This window comes from Artibeus jamaicensis, unplaced genomic scaffold (genome assembly GCF_021234435.1).
Source record: "Artibeus jamaicensis isolate MK-2021 breed Jamaican fruit bat unplaced genomic scaffold, CSHL_Jam_final contig_1686, whole genome shotgun sequence".
NCBI classification, from domain to species: Eukaryota; Metazoa; Chordata; class Mammalia; order Chiroptera; family Phyllostomidae; genus Artibeus; species Artibeus jamaicensis.
This window is the reverse complement of record NW_026521327.1, coordinates 118,887-139,938: the sequence shown is the minus strand read 5'-3', so window position 1 is coordinate 139,938 and position 21,052 is coordinate 118,887. Positions and strand designations below refer to the sequence as shown.

General features: G+C 41.9%; 1 long non-coding RNA gene and 1 pseudogene across 1 annotated transcript; one reads left to right on the top strand and one right to left on the bottom strand.

The window, feature by feature from the left end:
• Window positions 1–19: 19 nt before the first annotated feature.
• LOC128628071 (uncharacterized) lies at window positions 20–8,657 on the top strand. The gene is made up of 3 exons (XR_008392411.1): window positions 20–185; window positions 4,634–4,702; window positions 6,763–8,657. It is a non-coding gene; the product is annotated as an uncharacterized LOC128628071 (long non-coding RNA).
• LOC128628074 (uncharacterized) lies at window positions 7,229–7,385 on the bottom strand (annotated as a pseudogene).
• Window positions 8,658–21,052: the final 12,395 nt, after the last annotated feature.

The window sequence follows — 21,052 nt, the reverse complement described above, 5'->3', positions numbered from 1 at the left end:
ACCCCGCCCACGTTTTACGGAAACCCGTCCCTCGTGCTAAAAAAAGGTTGGGGACCAATGTATTAACAAATCCGCCATTGTAACTAGACTGACTCTTTGGTGGACCACAAATTCGGGCATACAGAGCAGTTACCTGCTTCTGGCCAGGAGTTCTAGTACATAAAATAATCCTCTAATTTTGGAAGGTTAGTATTTTTCCGATCAAAACATAGGTTCTGCGGGCTGTACTTGACTACGTGTTCCTCAGACAAACCTGTTGTTATCCAAAGATCACCTCACTAGGGAACTTGTATTTTCGATATTTGATTCTGAGGGGAAACATGTTGCCACTTTAATATGAGTCTTTTGTTATATTATTTTAAGCTGATTATTAAAAGATTCAGGAATAACTATTCACCATACCCTGAACTGCCTGAAAAAATTTAGAGAGGGGACCTGCTCGTAGAAGGGAGCTATTGTCAAAATACTATGAACTAGTGTGTGGGACAGGAAGGGACCTAGGGAAGCCCTCTCCGTGTCGCATTATTAAAGATGACCCAGCAAACAGTTTTTTAACAATTTCATGTGCATGTAAAATTGCCTTCCTGACCTTTGAAATGTTGTTTGTGTTATATATGTGTATTTTAATTTTTGTTACTGATTTTTAGAGAGAGGAAGTGGGGCAGAGAGAGGAAAAACCCCCATCAATCTGGTGTTCCACTTACTGATGCATTCATTGGTTGATTCTTGCATCCTGTGCCCTGACGGGATTAACAGCAACCTTGGTGTATTGGGATGTCACCCTAACCAACATGAAATTGTTTATGTTAAATTATGAAAACATGAAGAGATTTCATGTCAGATATTAGCGTAGTAATACATTTTATAGATATAGAAGTAAAGGAAGACAATTAGGGAAAATGAGTTTACAGAAATTCAGGTTTGAGGATTTTGGAACTATAAAAACCCCAAATGAAAAAAATCAAAGGATATATAAGAAAAAAGTTAATATCAGAAATGTTTCTTTATGTATGGTAAACAACTACTAAGACTGAAGGAGAAAATGGTTCAGAATGAATATGTTTTTATTTTCAACTTGGGGAGTGTCCCAAAGATTTTTAAAAGCATTTGATGTTAACACATCTCCTAGTTCACGTTTTCTCTTTATGGATATTAGAGATCCTTTGCCTTTTGACTGTTTCAAATAGCTTAAACTATTGTTGAGATAATTATATGAGTAATTAACAACGGTTGAGTTTTAAAATGAAATTGTTGTCATCAGCTAGGAACAGGGTATTCAAAAACAGAAAAGCTTTATTGATGATGTTAAGATGAATAATTTAAAATTAGCAATCCTACAATTTTAAGAAGCTATTTGGATTTTTTTCATAAATCTTAAACTCAACACTAAAGGTTGTTTGCCTAATTAATTTACAAAATTCTTCTACTGCACTCAGTTTTACACAGAAACAAAGGAGTTATCTATTGAATTTTATTTAAGATGAGCATTGCGTTCTCATATCCACCATACATTGTTTAGGCACAAAAGTTGAGTCAGAAAATGTATGAGAGGGGAAATATAGAACACAAGTATTTGAATATTCTGTTCACTCTCAATTAAAAGAAAAAATGGACAATTATTGGACAAAAAGAAAACAGTGTTGGGGACTTAAAATGCTTGGTTCACTTACATACTATACTATAGATTTCTTTAAATATAAATAGTAATAAAATGAATTTCATTTAAATTTTTACAAGGATTTATTAATTTAAAAATACTAATAAAAAAGCTGGAGAATATTTAAGACCCTGTTACCTAAATAAAAAACCTCGTTACCTTACTAATCATCTTTTTTTAAAATTAAATTTATTGGGATGAATAATCATCTTGAAGGTGTTTCCAAGTAAGAGTGAATTTGACTATACTTTGCTCTTTACTGTAAGCAATGAGTGTCTGCTTTATTGTGCCTCCCTGACATTCAGTGTAAGGAGATAACAGCTCTTGTCATAATATTTTACTAAAGAACCTGTCTTTACTCATCCTGTGTTAAGGGCTGCATTAGCTCCAATAGCTTGTAAAATATGTGGAGCTGTGAACAGGTGGCTCAGTTGGAATTCTTCCCATACACCAAAAGGTTGCGGGTTCGATTCCCAGTTAGGGCACATACCTAGGTTACTGGTTCTATCCATATTTGGGGCATATAGGAGAGGCAGCCAATCAATGTTTCTTGTTCACATCGATGTTTCACTCTCCCTAAAATCAGTTAAAAATAAACATGGCCCTGGCTGGTGTAGTCAGTGGATTGAGTGTGGGCCTGCGAACCAAACAACCACGGTTCGATTCCCAGTCAGGGCACATGCCTGGGTTGCAGGCCAGTTCTCAGTGGGGGGCACACAAGAGGCAACCGTACATTGATATTTCTTTCCTTCCCTCCTTCCCTTCCCCTCTTGTGGACTGCTCTGCCTGGTTTCAGGAATTATAACTCCTACCCCCTGTGGCTAAGGATGAGTCAGTGACCTCTGGAATGTGAACCACAGGAGACAAAGCTTGTCTCTGGTAGCAAATGCTGCCTCAGTTTCCTCCCTGCCCCCAAAGCATGGTCAGAAGTCCTTGACAGGTAAGACCCCTCAGAGGAGGGTCAACGTAGGCCAGACAAAATCACTTGGGAGGCCATTATGGAAGAACTTGGGGGGGGGACTGCAACAAGGAGCAATGGGCTCTTGTGCCCCCCTCCCCCCCCCTCCGCTTTGACAAAGCCCCAGTCCCCATGTTCCCTGGGAGAAGTGCTTCCCGGCTCTAATCCCCTTAAGCCTGAATACCTGTTGGGGAGGGGTGCAGCTCCTTGCCTTGCTAGAGCGTGTCTTGGGGAAAATCTGGCTTCACACAGGAAACCCTAAAACTCTTCCTGACAGACTCTGACTCAGACTAAGCCCTCAGATTTCTTTGAAATGTTATCTACTGTTTGATCCTTGCTGCCCTGTAATCCTGTGTATTACAACCCAATAAAAGCCTTTGGAGGAAGGGGCTCAACACCTTTTTCCCCTGAGAAACTGGCCACTGCTCAAGGCCTTTTTCCTCTGGGAAACTGGCCACCTCTCCTCCCCGAGCAGATCATGTCTCAGTCATGTTTACTCTCATCTGTGGCACATGGGGCGACTTGTGAGGAAAGTCCCTCCTTGCCCCCACAGGTGAGAGTAAACATGACTGAGATTTATCTTGAGAGGACTTGCCCCCATACCCCTCTAAAGCTAAATAAATAAATTCTTTATAAAAATTCTAAAAAAAATTAAAATAAACATGTTTTGGAGAATTTCATGATGTCATAAACACGTCCATTGTAGAAAATGGTTCTGGCTCACAAAGAATCTGTTATTAACTTACACAAGTCATGGCAGACTGGCAAACCACAAGTAAATAATAGTAATACTTCTAACGAGATTTATTCACAATGCGAAGTCTTGTTCTTGCATATACTTATTATCCCAACGTTATATATATTTTTAGATTTTATTTATTTATTTAGACAAAAGAAGGGAGGGAGAGAGGGAGAGAAACATCAGTTTGTGGTTGTGTCTCACACACCCCCCACGGGGGACTTGACCTGGCCTGCAACCCAGGTATGTGCTCCGACCAGGAATCGAACTGGCATTCCTTTGGTTCACAGGCCAGCGCTCAATCCACTGAGCCACAGCAGCCAGGGCTGCAGTGTTATATTTTTTATTAAATCATTAGTGTTACCATTATTATAACTATATAAATGTTGTTCATAGTTGAGACATATAGTATTATTATGCTTTTTTCATATGTGAAACTTCGTTTTTCCTGGAGTTAATGATTACTTCAGTTATTTTGTTTGATTGATTTCTTTCCTTGTACCCATTACTAATTTATTTTTATCTTTATTGATTTTAGAGAGAGGGAAAGAGAGAGAGAGAAACATAGATATGTTGTTCCACTTATTTATGCACTCATTGATTGATTCTTGTATGTGCCTTGACTGAGGATTGAATCTGCAACTTTGGCACATTGGGACAGTGCTCTAACCAAAGCTACCCTGCCAGGGCTCCCGCTGCTAATTTTTCAGCCAGTCCCTTCAGAGATGTAAAATTCTACTCCTTAAACTCAAATCAGTCAGGTAGTCTATTAGGTTTTTTGTTTGTTTGTTTAGTCTGGAGACATCTTTCGTCCTGCCATTTACCCTTCTACTCTTGTAAGGACTGAGTGATTTTTAGGCCTGCTACACAGATGTTGTCCTGAAACTTCATTTCTCCTTTCTTGGACTCCCCCGTTTGCTAGATGGCACTGTACTGTCTTTGACCATTTGTATTGTTTCCAGTTTTTGCCGATCATAATGTTGCTTTGTACATTGTTGTCTATGTTTCTGCATGCAAGTATTTCTGTTGGATATTGGCCTCAAAGTGGAATTGCTGGGTCATAATTCGTGCATGTATGAAATTGTGAGCTTGGATGGAAAAATTACATCTTTATTTTCACTAACCATTAAATGAAATTTAGTATGTCCCTCAATTAGGAATGTAAGCAATAAACCATAGCAATATTAGCCATGATTTTGGCCAATAGAAATCATAGATCCTTTCCTAGCACAGTATAGTTGTTGCACGTAATGATAAATACTATTTATTTTTGTTTTAGGTGTGGTTGTTAATAACTGTGAATTTGCTGTACTTTCACTGTTCATCTTTTTCATCTTCTTTTTTTTAGGTAAGTCCTTTTGACATTTCATATAATAAGGGCTTGGTGATGATGAACTCCTTTAACTTGACCTTATCTGAGAAGCACTTTATCTGCCCTTCCATTCTAAATGAGAGCTTTGCTGGATAGAGCAATCTTGGTTGTAGGTCTTTGGATTTCATGGCTTGGAATACAAAAACAAACTAAAAGGACAGCTAGATCAGGAGCAGAACCATAGAAATGAAGATCACATGGAGGGTTAGCAACAGGGGAGTGGGAGGAGGAGAGAGGGGGGAGAAGGTACAGAGAATAAGTAGCATAGATGGTAGGTAGAAAATAGACAGGGGGAAAGGCAAGAAAAGTAGGGGAAATATAGAATCTAAAGAACTTGAGACACGTGGTCATAAATTAAAGGGGGGAATTGTGGGGGAGGGGGTGTGCAGGGTGGAGGGGAATGAAGGGGGGAAATAGAACAACTGTAATGGCATAATCAATAAAATATATTTTTAAAAAATTAAAAAAATACTGTTTACACAGATACCTTCAGTTCCTGAACCTTTCTGAGTTTCTGCACCAAAAACGGGCTTATTGCACGTTGGCTTCCCTCATGAGTATAGTTTCCTAAGTCCTCCATGCAGCTAAGCAAGTTTTATGTCCTTGTGGGTCCATCTCTTTTATAATTACCTATTATCATTTTAGTGGGATTTCAATGTGCAGATGAAAACATGTTCATTATCCATGTTTCCAAAGTATCCTGTATGTCTTTAATCTGTAGTTGTGTCTTTTCTTTGATATTACCTATATATCGGGTTGGCCAAAAAGTCCATAAAATAAATGACACATTTTTCATTTTCACCAATAACTTTATGGATTTGGATATTTTGAGTGTGTTAGCCATCTCCCACGTGGTATAATGTTGATTGTTCTCATTTAATGCCTCAATTTGGTCATTATCAACTTCAACGGGTCTGACAGTGGAGCATTGTCCAATGAGAAATCTCCAGCACGAAACTTTGGAAACCACTTTTGACACAATCAGTCACAGAACCTTCTCCGTACACTGAAGAAATCTTATCTTCTTTTGCATTTCAGTTGCATTTTTACCTTTCTTGAAATAATAAAGCACAATATGTCTAAACTGCGTATTTTCTTCCATCTTCAATATTAAAATAGCTACACAAAAATTCACCAATTTTGATAAGTTTTTAAAAAATGTATGCTGATATGACAGCTATGACAATACAATCTAACTAAATTGTTTCAAATGAAGTTAAGCACAACTAAGTGCTACTAGAACCATTTTACAGAAAAAAACCAACAACAAATGAACTTTTTGGCCAAACCAACATATCTTTCATCTTTTTAAATAGCTTAATCTTGATAGAGGTATGTCTATTATATTAGTCTTTTTAAAGAACCAGCTTTTGGTTTTGTTGATCTTTTCCATTTTATGTGCATTTGTTTTGTTTTATTAATTTTTGCTCTTCTCTATTATTTTTTGTCCCTGTTAGGTTTCTTCTGCTGTCTCTGTAGCTTCACAAATTGAATGCCCAATGCATTATTTTGGAATGTTTTTTAAAGTGCATTTTACACTATAAATTTCTTCATTGTTCCATTTTAGATGCATCTCACATGTTTTTATATTTATTTTATTGTGATCAATTTTAACCTTTTCATGATTCTTATTAAGATTTTCTTATGAACTGATTAGCTATTTAGGGATGTGTTTTTAGTTTTTTTTAAAAATTTTTATGCATCGATTCTAGACAGAGAGGAAGGGAGAGAGAGAAAGAGAAACATTAATTCATTCTTCCACCCATCCATGTATTCATTGGTTGATTCCTGTATGAGCTGTGATCAGTGATCAAACTCACAACCCTGGCACATTAGGATGGAGCTATAACCAAACTACATGGCCAGGCCATATTTTTAGTTTTTTGGCGTATGTTTTGTTTGTTTTTCCTGTCTTTTTAGTGTTGATTTAAAATTTCAACATGTGGTGGCAGGGGAGGAAGGGCAAGAGAATTGGTTTTCCAACTCCTGAGATTTTTCCTCCTTGCCCTCTTTTGATGTTGTATTCTTGTCCACAGGGATATCCAGCCACCACCCCAGGATCCACAGCATCCACAGTGGAAATGTCGCCTGGTACTCTGCTAATTCCACCGTTGTCATTGGTGGCTACACAGTCTGCAGAGTTGGGGTGCTGGAGGACTCCTTAACCCTCTTGGACATGTTTTTGACCATTCTCTTGTCCCCTTGTGGGTTCTTCTGCTGTTTTGCCTTGAGGAGGCTAAGACGTCCCAACTGTGGAGCAAAATTTACCTAAAGGGAACAGCACCCCTGGTTTTCCTGCATTCAGCTGTCTTTTTCTAATGTAAATGTTGTGTACAGTAGCTTTATTTGATTAAGTTTCAGGACTGTTCTGTGAAGGGCGGTAGAATGGATTTGGCATGTGTAAGTTGGGTTCACAGGCATGAGTCATGGAGTGTGGACACGTGGCAATACTGTTCCCATGGTTAATAACAACTCAATAAAGCACCACTTTTATTTTTTGCACTCTTCACTTTGATAGAGGTGAGAAATACTGTTTTAAATAAATGAGATTTATGCCATTTAAGCATTTTTCAACATCCACTTCTACTTTTTTTTCAATTAGCAATAATCACACCTGGGATAAACCTCATTGGCTACAGCACTGCCTCTGTGCAAAGCTCAACATGCATGTGTAATTTTTAATAAGTTTAGAGTTAAAAATTAACTACATTATTCTTTTAAATAATATGCGGAGTTTTCAGTGCTTTAACTCCAGTATTTCCTATCACAACATTCACTTTTTTATGTTATGGTTATAAGTCAATTTGGGTTTCATTCTTTAAATCTCCTATTTATATAAAGAGTACAAATTTAGCCCTGGCTGGTGTAGCTCAGTGGATTGAGCGCAGGCCTGCGAACCAGACAATTGCGGTTCGATTCCCAGTCAGGGCACATGCCTGGGTTGCAGGCCGGTTCCCTGCAGGCCAGTTCCCAGCAGGGGATGCATGAAAGGCAACCATACATTGATGTTTCTCTCCCTCTCTCCTTCCTTTCCCCTCTAAAGATAAATAAATTAAAAAAAATAAAGAGTACAAATTTATGTTTTTAAAAAATCTTCACTAGAGGATATGTGTATTGATTTTAGAGAGAGAGGAAGGGAGACAGAGAAACATCGGCTGGTTTCCTCCTGTATATACCCCAACCAGGGATTGAACCCACAACCTAGGTATTTGCCCTGACCTGGAATTGAACTCACAACCTTTTAGTGACTGGTCGACACTCAACTAACTGAACCACCCAGCCAGGGTAACATTTAGGTTTTGCAAAGTCTTCTACTCATTTCTTTTTGCTCTTTTTCTCCTTTCTTGGTGGTTTCCTTACAAATTTTTTAAATGAAAGTTTAAAAAAATTATTTATTTTTTAGAGAGAGGGAAAGGGAGGGAGAAAGAGGAGAGAAACGTCAAGGTATGGTTGCCTCTCCTGTACCTCCTGCTAGGGGACCTGGCCCACAACCCAGGCATGTGCCCTGACTGGGAATCGAACCAGCAACCCTTTGGTTTTCAGTCCAGTGCTCAAGCCATTGAAGCACACCAGCCAGGGCTAATAACTTTCTTTTTAAAAATTGATTTTAGAGAAAGAGAAGAAGGGGAAGAGAAACATTGATTTGTTGTGCCACTTATTTATGCATTCATTGGTTGATTTTCTGTGTGCTCTAATTATGTATGGAACTCACAACCTTGGCAATCCAGACGACACTCTAAGCAACTGAGCTACCTGGCCAAGGCCGCTTTAATAACTTTCAACCCATTTCCTTCCCCAGTATCTCAATCCCTTTACCTGTTTTTACCTATTATATAATTCCCCTCTTTGTTTCCTTTCTCTCTCCAGTATAGTGTCAATTCCCTGAGGGCATAGATTTCTGTTTCATTCGCTGTGTATCCCAAGCATTTAGAAAAATACCTAGCATGTAGTAAGTACTGAGTTTAAAAAAATAAATTTATTATACTTTCTGAGTTTGTTGAATGAGTATAGGATTCTTGATTGACTTTTGTTTTTCTTAACACTTATTATATCATCTCAAGTATCTTTTTTGAGGTCTGTAGTTATTCTTTTTGTTTTGTTTTTAGAGTTTATTTATTTAGTTTAGACAGAAGGGAAGGGAGAGAGAAAGAGAAGTAGAGAAACATCAGTGTGTGGTTGTCTTTCACATGCTTCCAACTGGGAATTCGGCCTGCAACCCAGGAATGTGCCCTGGCTGGGAATTAAATTTGTGACCTTTAGGTTTGCAGGCCAGCACTCAATCCACTGAACCACACCAGCCAGGGCTGTAGTTATTTATTGTTGCTTTATATGTTGGTTTTCTATCTTATCTCTTAAGATTTTTTTCTTCTGATTCTCTACCGTTTTATTACAATGTCTGGGTGTGGATTTGTTTTCATTTTTCTTGCTAGGTACATGGGGTTGCTCCTTTAGCTTGAAAACTTGCTTTATTTGTTTTATTTTAAAGTTTTTATTTATTTTTAGAGAGAGGGGAAGGAAGGGAGAAAGAGATGGAGAGAAACATTGATGTGCAAGAGAAACATAGATTGGTTGCCTCTCTCACAGCCCCAATTATGAACCTGGCCCACAACCCAGGCATGTGCCCTAGCTGGGAATAGAACCAATGACCCTCTGGTTTGTAGGCTGGCACTCAATTCACTGAGCCATACCTTTCAGGGCAAGACTTGCTTTATTTCTAACAAACTGTGAGCTACCTGTCCAGGGCTTGGGATTGGAGTTTATCAATGAGGTTAGTTTATTGGATCAAACTATTTCATTTGAGGAAACTAGTGAGCTTGAATGATTGTTGGCATTCAAGAAAAATCTTATTTCCTGGCAGAGGAAATATGTTATCTGGAAGCTTCATTCTCTTGTTGGCATTCATATCCCTAAATTTTTAAAAAATTAAATAAATTCCTTGCTGCTGTAGCTCAGTGGATTGAGCACAGCTTTCGAACCGAAGCATGGTCAGTTTGATTTCCAGTCTGGGCACATGCCTGGGTTGCAGACCATATTCCCAGTGTGGGGTGTGCTAGAGGCAACCATACACTGATGTTTCACTCCTTCTCTTTCTCCCTCCCTTCTCCATCCCCATCTCTCTGAAATAAATAAAATCTTTAAAAAAAATTAAATAATTTTATTTTATCGTGGTAAGAACACTTAACATGAGGAGCATTTGAGTTCTTACTCCCTGGTGTATGTTGTCAGTTTGGCTCAAATAAACTCTTAAAAAAGAAGAATACTTAACAGGACATCTAACTTCTTAACAGATTTTTCAGTGTACAATACAGTAGTGCTTACTGTTGGCACAATGTCGTACAGCAGATTTCTATTCATCTTGCATCATTGAAACTTGATACCCATAGATTAGCAAGTCCTCATTTTCCCCTACCCCCAGCCCTTTACAACCAGCATTCTGTTCTGTGCTTCTATGAGTTTGACAATTTTAGATACCTCATCTAACAGGAATCACATAGTATTTGTCCTTTTGTGACTGGCCTATTTCATGTAGCATGATGTCCTAAAGGTTCACCCATGTTGTCGCATATGGCGAATTTCCTTCCTTTTTTAAGACTGAATAATATTGCATTGACTTTACATACCATATTTTCTTTATCCATCTGTGGATGGAGATATAGGTTGTTTCCACATCTTGGCTGTTGTGCACAGTGCTACAACGAACATAGGATTTCTGCTATCTCTTGGAGAGCCAGATTTCAATTCTCTTGGCTCAATACCAAGACTGCTACATCACATGGTAATTCCATTTTGTGTTTTTAACTATATTTTATTGATTATGCTATTATAGTTGTTCCATTCTTTTTTACTTCCCTTTATGCCCCTCTACCCTGCACACCCCTCCCTCCAGCAATCCCCACCCCCTTAGTTCATGTCCATGGGTCATACATATAAATCCTTTGGCCTCCCCATTTCCTATAATATTCTGAACCTCCCCCTGTCTATTCTTTACCTACTAATTCTGCTTCTTAATCTCTGTACTTTTCCTCTCCTTCTCTCCCTCCCCCTCCTTGGTGATAACCCTCCATGTGATCTCTATTTTTGTGACTCTGTTCCTGTTCTAGTTGTTTGCTTAGTTTGTTTTTCTTTAGGTTCAGTTGTGGACAGTTGTGTTTGTTGTCATTTTCGTGTTCATATTTTAAAAAATATTTTCTTTCTTTATTTTTAGGTAGAGGGGAAGGGGAGGAACAAGAGTGGGAGAGAAACATCAATGTGTGGCTGCCTCCCATGTGTCCCCCACTGGGGACCTGGCCAGACACCCAGGCATGTGCCCCAATTGGGAAATGAATCAGCAACCCTTTGCTTCTCAGGCCCGTGCTACACCAGCCAGGGCTAGTGTTCATATTTTTTATCCTCTTTTTCTTAGATAAGTCCCTTTAACATTTGATATAACAAAGGCTTGGTGATGACGAACTCCTTCAACTTGACCTTATCTGAGAAGCACTTTATCTGCCCTTCCATTCTAAATGAAAGCTTTGCTGGGCAGAATAATCTTGGATGTGGTTCCTTGCCCTTCATGACTTTGAATATTTCTTTTGTGCCTCTTCTTGCCTGTAAGGTTTCTTTTGAGAAGCCAGTTGGTAGTCTTCTAGGAACTCCTTTGTAGGTAATTGTCTCCTCTTCTCTTATTGCTTTTAAGATTCCCTCTTTATCTTTAATCTTGGGTCATGTAGTTATGATGTGCTTTGGTGTGTGCTTCCTTGGGTCCAACTTCTTTAGGACTCTCTGAGCTTCCTGGACTTCCTGGAAGTCTATTTCCTTTGCCAGATTGGGGAAGTTCTCCTTCATTGCATTTTCAAATAAGTTTTCAGTTTCTTGCTCTTCCTCTTGTCCTTCTGGAACCCTTATGATTCAGATGTTGGAACATTTAAAGTTGTCCTGTAGGTTCCTAAGCCTCTCCTCATTTTTTTGAATTCTAGTTTCTTCATTCTGTTCTGGTCGAAAGTATATTTACTCCTTCTGCTCCAAATAATTGATTTGACTCCTGTTTTTCTTCCCTTCGCTGTTGGTTCCCTATATATGTTTCTTTATCACTTTGCATAGCCTTCACTTTGTCCTCTATTTTGTAGCCGTACTCAACCATTTCTGTGAGCATCCTGATTACCAGTGTTTCGAATTCTGCATCTGATAGCTTGACTTTCTCCTTGTTGCTTAGTTCTTTCTCTGGAGTTTTGATCTGTTCTTTCATTTGGCCCATATTTCTTTGTTTTGGCATGCCTGTTATATTGGAAGGGGCAGAGCCTTAGGTATTTGCCAGGGTAGGGCAACCCAGGTTGCTGTGTTGTGGTGCTGTTTTTGGGAGAGGGGTCAGAGAGGGAATAATGTCACTTCCTCAGCAATCATCTCACTTTCAGTCACTTCCCCTAGTACCCACAAGCAAATTGTGCCTTTTTGGTGCTGATTCCCAGGTGAGTGGGCTTGTGTATGTTCTGGGACCCCATAGGCCCCTTCAGTGAACTCTCTTGTGAGGCTGGGAGTTTCTCCCACTGCTGCAAATCCCACAGGTTTTTATAGCCTGAGGTTCTGAGGCTTTATTTCCCTGTGCTAGAACCCTGGGTTCTGCTGAGTATCTCACCACCTAGTTGTTCTTCCTGGTTCACCCACAGGTGAATATGGAACCCCTGGGTCTGCCAGCCGCTGACTTGACATGTGTCCTCTCTGCCCCAGCTGCCTGTCTCTGTCCCTCATACTGATGGGGGACTCAAATGCAGGAAAAATTTTAGTTTCAGGTAATAGCTAGTAAGCTTAGAAATCAATGTATATAAAAGCTATTGTTTCAGGATCTGAAGATATGCTCAACTTGACTCCAGGAGATGGTAAACAGTACCACTATTGTGTCTCAGGAGGACTGCAAGCAGTCGAGATGGTATCTGAGCCATTGTTCTCCAGGGTGAGATGCCCACTGCCCAGGGCGCAGATGAAAGAATGCCGCAGCTTTTTATATGATTGATTTTTTCCCTGAATTCCAATCCCCTTGCCCACACTTTTCTACTCGGTATAAAAAAGGTTGGTTTAAAATGGAATTTAAGATGGTCCACTAGGGTACGAACCCACAGTCTTCTCAGATAGTTGGCCATCCGAATAAAGCACCCATAGATTCATTCCCTATCTCTGCTTATTGGGTCCGGTAGGTGACAGGAAGCATGAACACTAGCTTTTCAGGTTTCACTTTAACCCAAAAAGTGAATGTTTCTTTTTTAATTCCTTGGTGGTCAGACTTCCATACAGTTTGATTTTCTGGCAGTTCTGGTTTGTTTTTTGTTTTTACACTGGTGGTGGTCCTTCTTTTGGTTTTGCAAGGGGGTGAAGTGTATCCACCTACACCGCCATCTTGGCCAGAAGTCTCATTTTTAAATTTTTGAGGCACCTCAATACTGTTTTCCTTAGCAGCTGTGCCAACAGTATACAGTGGTTCCAATTTCTCCACATCCTCACCAACAATTCTTGTCTTTTGTTCTTGTTATTGTTGCTGCTGTTGTTAATAGGTATCCTAACAGGTTTGAGGTGATATTGTGGTTTTGATTTGCACTTACCTGATGATTAGTGACATTGAGTATCTTTTCCTATATCTGTTGAGCACTTGTATGTGTCTGAGATATGTCTAATCAAATCTTTAGCCCATTTTTAACTGGGTTGTTAGTTTTTTTTTAAACTGATGAGTTATAGGAATTCTTTACATATTTTGGAGACTACTCCCTTATCAGATATATAGTTTGCAAATATTTTCTCCCATTCTACAGATTGCATTTTTATTCTGTTAATTGTTTCCTTTGCTGTATAGAAGCCTTTTAGGTTGATGTAGTTCTATTTGTTCATTTGTGCTTTTGGTGTCATTTCCATGAAATCTCTGTCAAGACCGATGTCATAAAGATTTTCTCTTATGTTTCTTCTAGAAGCTTTATACTTTCAAGTCTTATGTTTGAATCTTTATTTTTAGTTGATTTTTGTGTATAGTGTAAGATAACGCTCCAATTTATTTTAATTTTTTGCATGTGGATACTTAGTTTTGTGTTCTACCTTCCTGCTGTTCAATCCAGTGGTGAGTCGTTACCTTACTGGGCCTCTTGGCAGCATTTTGAGGCAGGAGATAGCCAGGAAGGAGTGTACCCCAGAGGTGCCCCAGGGCTAAGACAAAGGACATGGATACAGGACAGAGACCCTGTTCTACCACCAGTCGTTCCCACCTTCTGGAAAAGCACTGAATCACGATGAATCAAAAATGCACCTGTGCAGAAGATGCTACATGACCTCTGCTTCAGTGTAATAGCTTTATAATGAATTAACATTGTGCCACCCCCTTCCCCAGTGGACAATCAAAGAAAATCATGGGAGGCCACATGTGCAGTAGTTTTAAAGTCATACAACTACTTGTACATGCACAATAAAACTCTGCCAAAACTAGCCAGGAAATATCTGCCTTTAAGAATAGAATCCCTCCAGCACCTGAGGTCAATCTCTGCTCAGAGTTGGCCTGCTCCCATGTTCTGTGGAGTGTACTATCACTTAATAAATCTGTTCTCCCTCTTTCTGCTATAAACTCTCTGTGTGTTCAGTTCAATTCTTTGCCCACAATCACCAAGAACCTGGTGACCTGTGCCCACCTGTGATAATTTGATATAGCTATCAACTTGTTCTCCTTGTAACTCTTTCTTCCCTTGGCTTCTGGGACGCCAGGCTCTGTTGGTTGTCCTTTAATCTCACTACACGATCAGTCAGTGCCTTCCGTTAGCTCCTGCTCTCTTTATCCTCCAGAACAGGGGTGTCCAACTCATTTTCACCAGGGGCCACATCAGCCTTGCGGATGCCTTCAAAGGGCCGAATGTGATTTTAGGATGGTATAAATGTAACTACTTCTTAACTAGGGGCAAGGGGCTCGGTGCTGCCACCGGGTAAAACCACCGTGCTGGGCCGGATAAACCAAAGTGGAGGGCTGGATTCGGTCCCCAGGCCTTGTGTTTGCCACCTGTGCTCTAGAGTCGGGGGTTGGAGAGCCACGGGGTTTGGGCCTTGGACCGCTTCTGTCTGTGCACTCCCTCCCTCCAGGATCACATCCCGCCTCAGGTCTTTAACTGCCCCCTGTGCACCAGCACTGCTGTCCTGGCTCCTGCTCAGGTTCCATGCAGACCCATCCAGCCGCCTTCTCAAAGCTCCAGTTTGAGACATCGAATGGGTCTCTCACACAGCACGTCCAAAGTGGGGTCCTCCTCATCTTCCTGCCCCCCATCTCTTCCACCTCGCTTAACAGCATCTCCATCCTTCCAGTTGCTTGGGTGAAAATGCTTGCATCATCCCAACACCTCCCTTTCCTCTCATACCGCAACACGCAGCCTCAGCAAACACTCCCCATCCCATCCACAAGGGGAAGATCTCTACCCCTTGCAGTGGTCCACAAGGCCCTACTTGGCTGGGTCTTTCTGTACCTCACCCAGCCCCTCTCCTACCAACTTCACCCCCCACCCGACCCCGTCGTGCTGCTCCAGTCCTTCCCAGTCCCACCTGCTTGTTCCTATGTCACACCAAACACGTTCCCACCCCAGGGCCTTTGCCCCTGCAGTTCCCGCTGCCTGGTGTGAGCTTTCCCCATCCATTAGCAAGGCCTGCTGCCTCACTTCAGTCTGCTCAGATGTCCCCTGGGCAGGAAGGAAGGCCTTCTCTGGCCACCCTTGTCTGAAACCACCCTCTGCCCCCTCTCTATTATCACACCCCACTTTCTTTGTATCCCTTCACTCTGTGTGGATCTCTCCAACACGCAGAGTGTAAGCCGCGTGAGTTAAGGGACTCGGTTTCTTCCCTGCCGTCACCCCACCACCCAGCGTAGTGCACAGCGCACATACGTTGAGTCAAGGAATGACCCAATCTGATCATGTTGCTCCCGCAGCTGAAAATCCTACAGTGCTCCCTCACGGCTCCGTGTCTTTGCCCCTGCTCTTCCCTCTGCTGGAAGGCTCTTGCTCCTCCTGGTCTGCCTGGGAAACTCTTGCTCGTCCTTCAAGGCCTGACTCAACTGTCACCACCTTGGTGAACCCCACGCCCGCAGGTAGGGTTAGCCAGTTGTCCCTTGGTGACCCTGCAGCATCCTGTACATGCCTCCGTTAATGCTTGACTCTCGCGTGATTTTTCTGTCTGTCTTCCCCAGTAAACTGTGATCTTCCTGCGGACGGATACCATGTCCTCTCCTCCTGTTCCCCTAAGGCCTGGTCCAGTCCTTGCACAGCCTGAAGTAAATATTTGGTAAAGGAATGCTGACGGAATGAATAAATGAACTGTGGACAAAAGGGGGTTACTCACTAAACCTGACAAGCTCATGGGAGACCTGCGTGGTGGTGTTACAAACTCTGAGACCAAAGTAACCACATAGGATGGTCTGAAATTAAAAATTTCTAGTAACTAAAAGTGGTTCATGGCAAGTAGTCATGTCCTCGGACAGTATTTTTCCTTAAGGTCAATCTTCACTTTAACTGATGCTTTTTTTTTTTTTTTTGCATCTAGGATAGCATACCTTTGGGATATCAAAGTAATTTCCTCTCACCCCACTCCTCAAAGCACAAACACCTTGGATCCCCTCATTGTAATTATTATGTTAATTGTTGACTATACCCACAAATATAATAGAAGTATGTGTCTGTGGAACCAAACAAAAAATGGAGGTCGGCTACCTGTCACCACAAAAACCAGACTTGTGAGGCGGATGGTGGTGTAAAAGTAAAGAGGTTTTTATTTTTTATTTTTTAAAAAAGATTTTATTTATTTATCTTTAGAGGGGAAGGGAAGGAGAGAGGGAGAGAAATACCAATGAGTGGTTGCCTCTCGTGGGTCCCCCGCTGGGAACTGGCCTGCAGCCCAGGCATGCGCCCTGACTGGGAATCAAACTGTGATCATCTGATTCACGTGTCCTGATTCACATGTGCCCTGTGCTCAATCCACTGAGCTACACCAGCCAGGGCAGTAAAGAGGTTTTTAAAAAAATAAATAAAGATTTTATTTATTTATTTATTAGAGAAGGGAAGGGAGAGAGACAGAGGGAGATAAACAGCAATGTGTGGTTGCCTCTTACACCGTCCCCTACTGGGGACCTTGCCTGAAACCTTGGCATGTGCTCTGACCGGGAATCTAACTGGGAACCCTTTGGTACGCAGGCTGGCGCTCAATCCACTGAGGCACATCAGTCAGGGCAAAAAATAAAGAGGTTTTATTCAGGTGCTGTGTGATCTGGAGAATGGCAGACTCCTGTCTCAAAGCTCATCCCCTCTGCAAGACCAAGACAAAAGTCAGTATCAAAAGATCCTGCTTCAATTTAAAGTACAGTACTTTGGTGCCTGCGGGTGGCTGCTAAGCAGTCATAGTGCACATTCAGGTAGTGTAACTTAGTATATCTGGATGCTGTTCATTTCAGGGTCCCTCCTGGCTCCTGTGTGTAGAGCCCATGCAGCCAAGGGCCTGCAGCCAATAGGGTCACAAGGTTGTGTGCTCCTGGATGAGAGCATGTGAATGCACCTGCAAATGCATCACCAGGTGACCAAGAGCACGAGAGTGGCTCCCGGTGGGAAGCTGCTAAGAACATGTTGTCCATGAAGAAAACAGGCCAGTGCACCGTGCCAGTGTAGGCCCTGAGCCAGTGAGCCCCAAGCAAGAAGCCTCGTTGTTCCCCTGGGATTATACTAGTTTGGGTGTGGGATGGACCAGGCACTTTCTCACGATGATGAATCAACTTCCCAAACTTTTGCATCCTTCTGGGGGAGTGGGGGTCTACCTCCCAACCAATCCCTTCTTTCCCCAGGATACACTGACAGGTTTTTTTATCTTGTACCTCCCCCTGCACCATTTTGACTTCTATGGCACATGTGCCTACCTTACACTGTTTCTACCCCCCGTCAGGTACCAGAAATGAGGCGAGGGCTTTTTCCTACCCAATTACCTTGCTAGCCTTTGTGTGCTCAGTTTAAGAACCTCCCCTTCCTGCCATCTTGGCTGATCCGGGAGACTCCCCACCACTCTGGACAGACTGTCTACCAATAACAATTATACCCACGAATGTAATCTACCTAATCTATCACCAGTGAATTTCATATAACTCCCTTATGCCTCTTCCTTTGATTGTAATGTATAAAATAAGATGTGTAACTGCCATTCTCTGGAGCACTTTCTCAATCCTTTGACATTTTACTTCCCACTAATTGTTGTCAATTTGGTTGAAATAAACTCGTAAAAACTCTTACAGGTTTGGAGATTTCTTACGTTGACACACCAACAGATGAGGAAAGGAAGGAGGGGAGGGGAAGAGGGAATCATCTCGTTCCCTGTAGATATCCTTGGGGTGCCTGAACGCCCCACACTAGGGAAATTCCTGTGTTCTCCAGACCAATATTCATGCCCTAGTCCCTCATTGAAACTTTCTAGGAATAAGTACTAACCTCTTTGCCACTGTATGGAAGCAGAATTTGTCATCCCAGAATATGTCTCCTTAAGGATTATTTTAGGCTGATTATTTTTAAGACATAACAGACATGGGAGAAGCTCGGAAAACGAAGTGGAAGTAGCCCTTTGTAAAGGACATTTGTTTTTAATGGAAATCTCCACCTGTACTGGCATTTGCTTCACTGAACCCGACTGGCTTTCAATATCAATGGAGAAGGCATGGATTTACATCTACATAACAATGTTGCCCTTGTTTACTGTGCTTTTCCTTCCTGGTAACCTCCCTCAACTGTCTTCACCCCCAAGGTCTTCTTTTGTTTTTAGGTGAAAGTGGTATTTATCGTGCTGTCTTCATCAATTTGGTGAGTTACTCAGTTTTCCTGGGTCCGTCCCATGTATACAGGAGGTATGCATGTCACTAAAGTTTGTTTTTCTCCTGCTAATGTCTCTGTCAGGTTGATTAGACCAACCAGAAAAACCTCGAAAGGTAGAGTAGCATTTTTCTTTCCTGACAGTTTCGGCAAGTAAGCCAGGAGAACTGACTGGTTGGGGCAGCACTAGCTCCTGGCAACTGCTGTAGCTGAGAACGATGTGATGTCTGACAAAATGCTGACAAGAGGTAATAAGCATTTATCCTATTGGCCTCCCTGATTTCTGTCTCCGAGGTTTTGTGGAAGTTACAACTGTTGACAGTCCTTTCTCTAGGTTGGCAGGAGAAAATCTGTGACTCTTGTTTATTTCTTTTTCCATTGATCTTCCTTCCTGAGATAGTTTTCCTTTGTCCACAGTGTTTTATTCTGTTTTGAGAGCATGAATTTGACCTCCTCTTTCCTCTCTGCCATCCCGACAGTGCACAGATTTGCTTGCATTTGGCACCTGGGCATATAGACTGGGGGTTCCAGGAAGCCGTATCCAGTAGGATTGAAGGACAGGGGAATACCTGGGACTTGACCGGGCCACTGTAGCCACTTCACTGGCATTTTCTCACCTTTTTATTCGACCATGCTAGCTCTTAGGAGAATTTGTCATGAGGGATGCCAGTCCCTAAGGGGCCTTTGTCTTATCAGCCTTTGTTGCTTTACCACCTGTAACAATGTAGGACTTTTCACTGTCTTAGACTACCCTGGGAGTGAGCTTTTGGATGTTATGAAGGCTGCATCCTTTGTACCCTCTTGTGGACTGCTCTTACTTCCTTGATTAAGCTACCCCCCCCCCCACAAAACCTTATGGTTTCAGTCGCTATTGAGATTAATTGATCCTACTTGTGAAATGGTCAGATAATGTATCCTTTGAATTAAAGAAACTTCTAAATTGGAAAACTTTTAGAGAGTTCTCATCATAACTGCTGTTTCATTGGTACATATGGAAAGAATAAATTTCAAAAGTGTATCCAAAGAATTATGACTAGCCTTAGTGATACAGGGTGCAACCAGGGGGGCCCCAAAAAAAAAAGATTTGGAAAGGTGTCCAGAATTCAAAGTGTATAGAAATATTGGAGAGACATATAAGATGTCCTCACCGCCCGCCCCCCCAGGGGGAAGGGATGAATGGAGCCAAGCCATTGAGAGCTATTTTGCATAGCAACAGTTTTGGAGCTAACCTCTGGAGGAATGGTTATTTAACATATCTATAACCTTTAACTAGTTTCATAGATAATGTTAAATAGCAGTGGCCAAGTTTGGAGCCAGGGAGAAGGAACTAGCAGGGACTCAGGATGGAACTGGGGGGACTCAAGATGGAATTAGCAGGGACTGAGGATAGAACTTGAGGGACTCAAGATGGGAACTAAGGGCTGCTCTCTGGAGTGAGAAGGGCTTGGACTCAGAATGTAACTAGGGGCTGCGCTCCTGAGCGAGAAGGCCTGCGTGAGAGCTTGGAAAAGACTGGCTCCAGGACATGAAGGGTCCCCGCTTGGCCAGATGGGGGAGAGCCACGCGGTTTCAGCAGAGTGAGGACCCCCTCTTGGTGAGGTGAAAGAGGGAGCCACGTGGTTTTGGCAGGGTGCGGACTCTTGCAGCTTTGGTAGAAGAGGCCCACGTGGCTTTGGGGTGCCCCCTTTGGCTGCGGGGCCTGAAAAGCAAGAGAGACTTTGACTGGAACTGGGTACAAAGGACTCTTGCCAGTGGACCATGAGAGGGTACCACAGTACTTTGGATTAACTCGAGATCCTGCACAGTGACACAGCTGACGGTGCCAGCGGCCTGCAACACAGACGTGTGCTCTTTTCCTGATTTACGGTACCGGAGTTGGGACAGTGGGAGAAGGGGAGCGCTGTGTGGGTGTAGGTGTATACCCTAAAGGACTTTGATATTTTAGTGGAGGCATTAGGCCTGAATAGCATTAAATAAACATTTTGTTTCCTTTTCACAAATCTCTGGCATTAAGAGATGTCTTTCCAATTGGCGGCGGACAGAAGGGCCCAGTAGATTCTAGTATTTTGGTTTTGGGAGGGGCCCCTGTTGTATAGCAGTTTTGGGCATCCCTAGGTGGGCCAAATATTGTATTGCCCCTCCGTCGCACCACCTCTTGTTGTTCGGTAACATTAGGAACAAAAATCAGGTTGAGAAGTCATATTGAATCTGCTGTCTCAGCTTCCCTCAGAGGTCTTACATTAAGTTAGTTAATAGAATGCGAAGAGGCCCAGGAAAGTCAAGAGGCTCTTGGATTTTTGTTTTTACAAAAGGGTATTAAGAAATAAGGTAAATAATGCAAATATTGATAGGGGCAAATGAAACAGGAAACAGAAAGGGAAGGTTCACAGGACTTCATCCCATTTCTTGAATAGGGTTCAAACCTAACGTTGTGCAGGCCAAAGAGATCCCTGTATAGTACCTCAGCATTAAAGGGCCCCGAACGTGTCATATCTGTTTACCA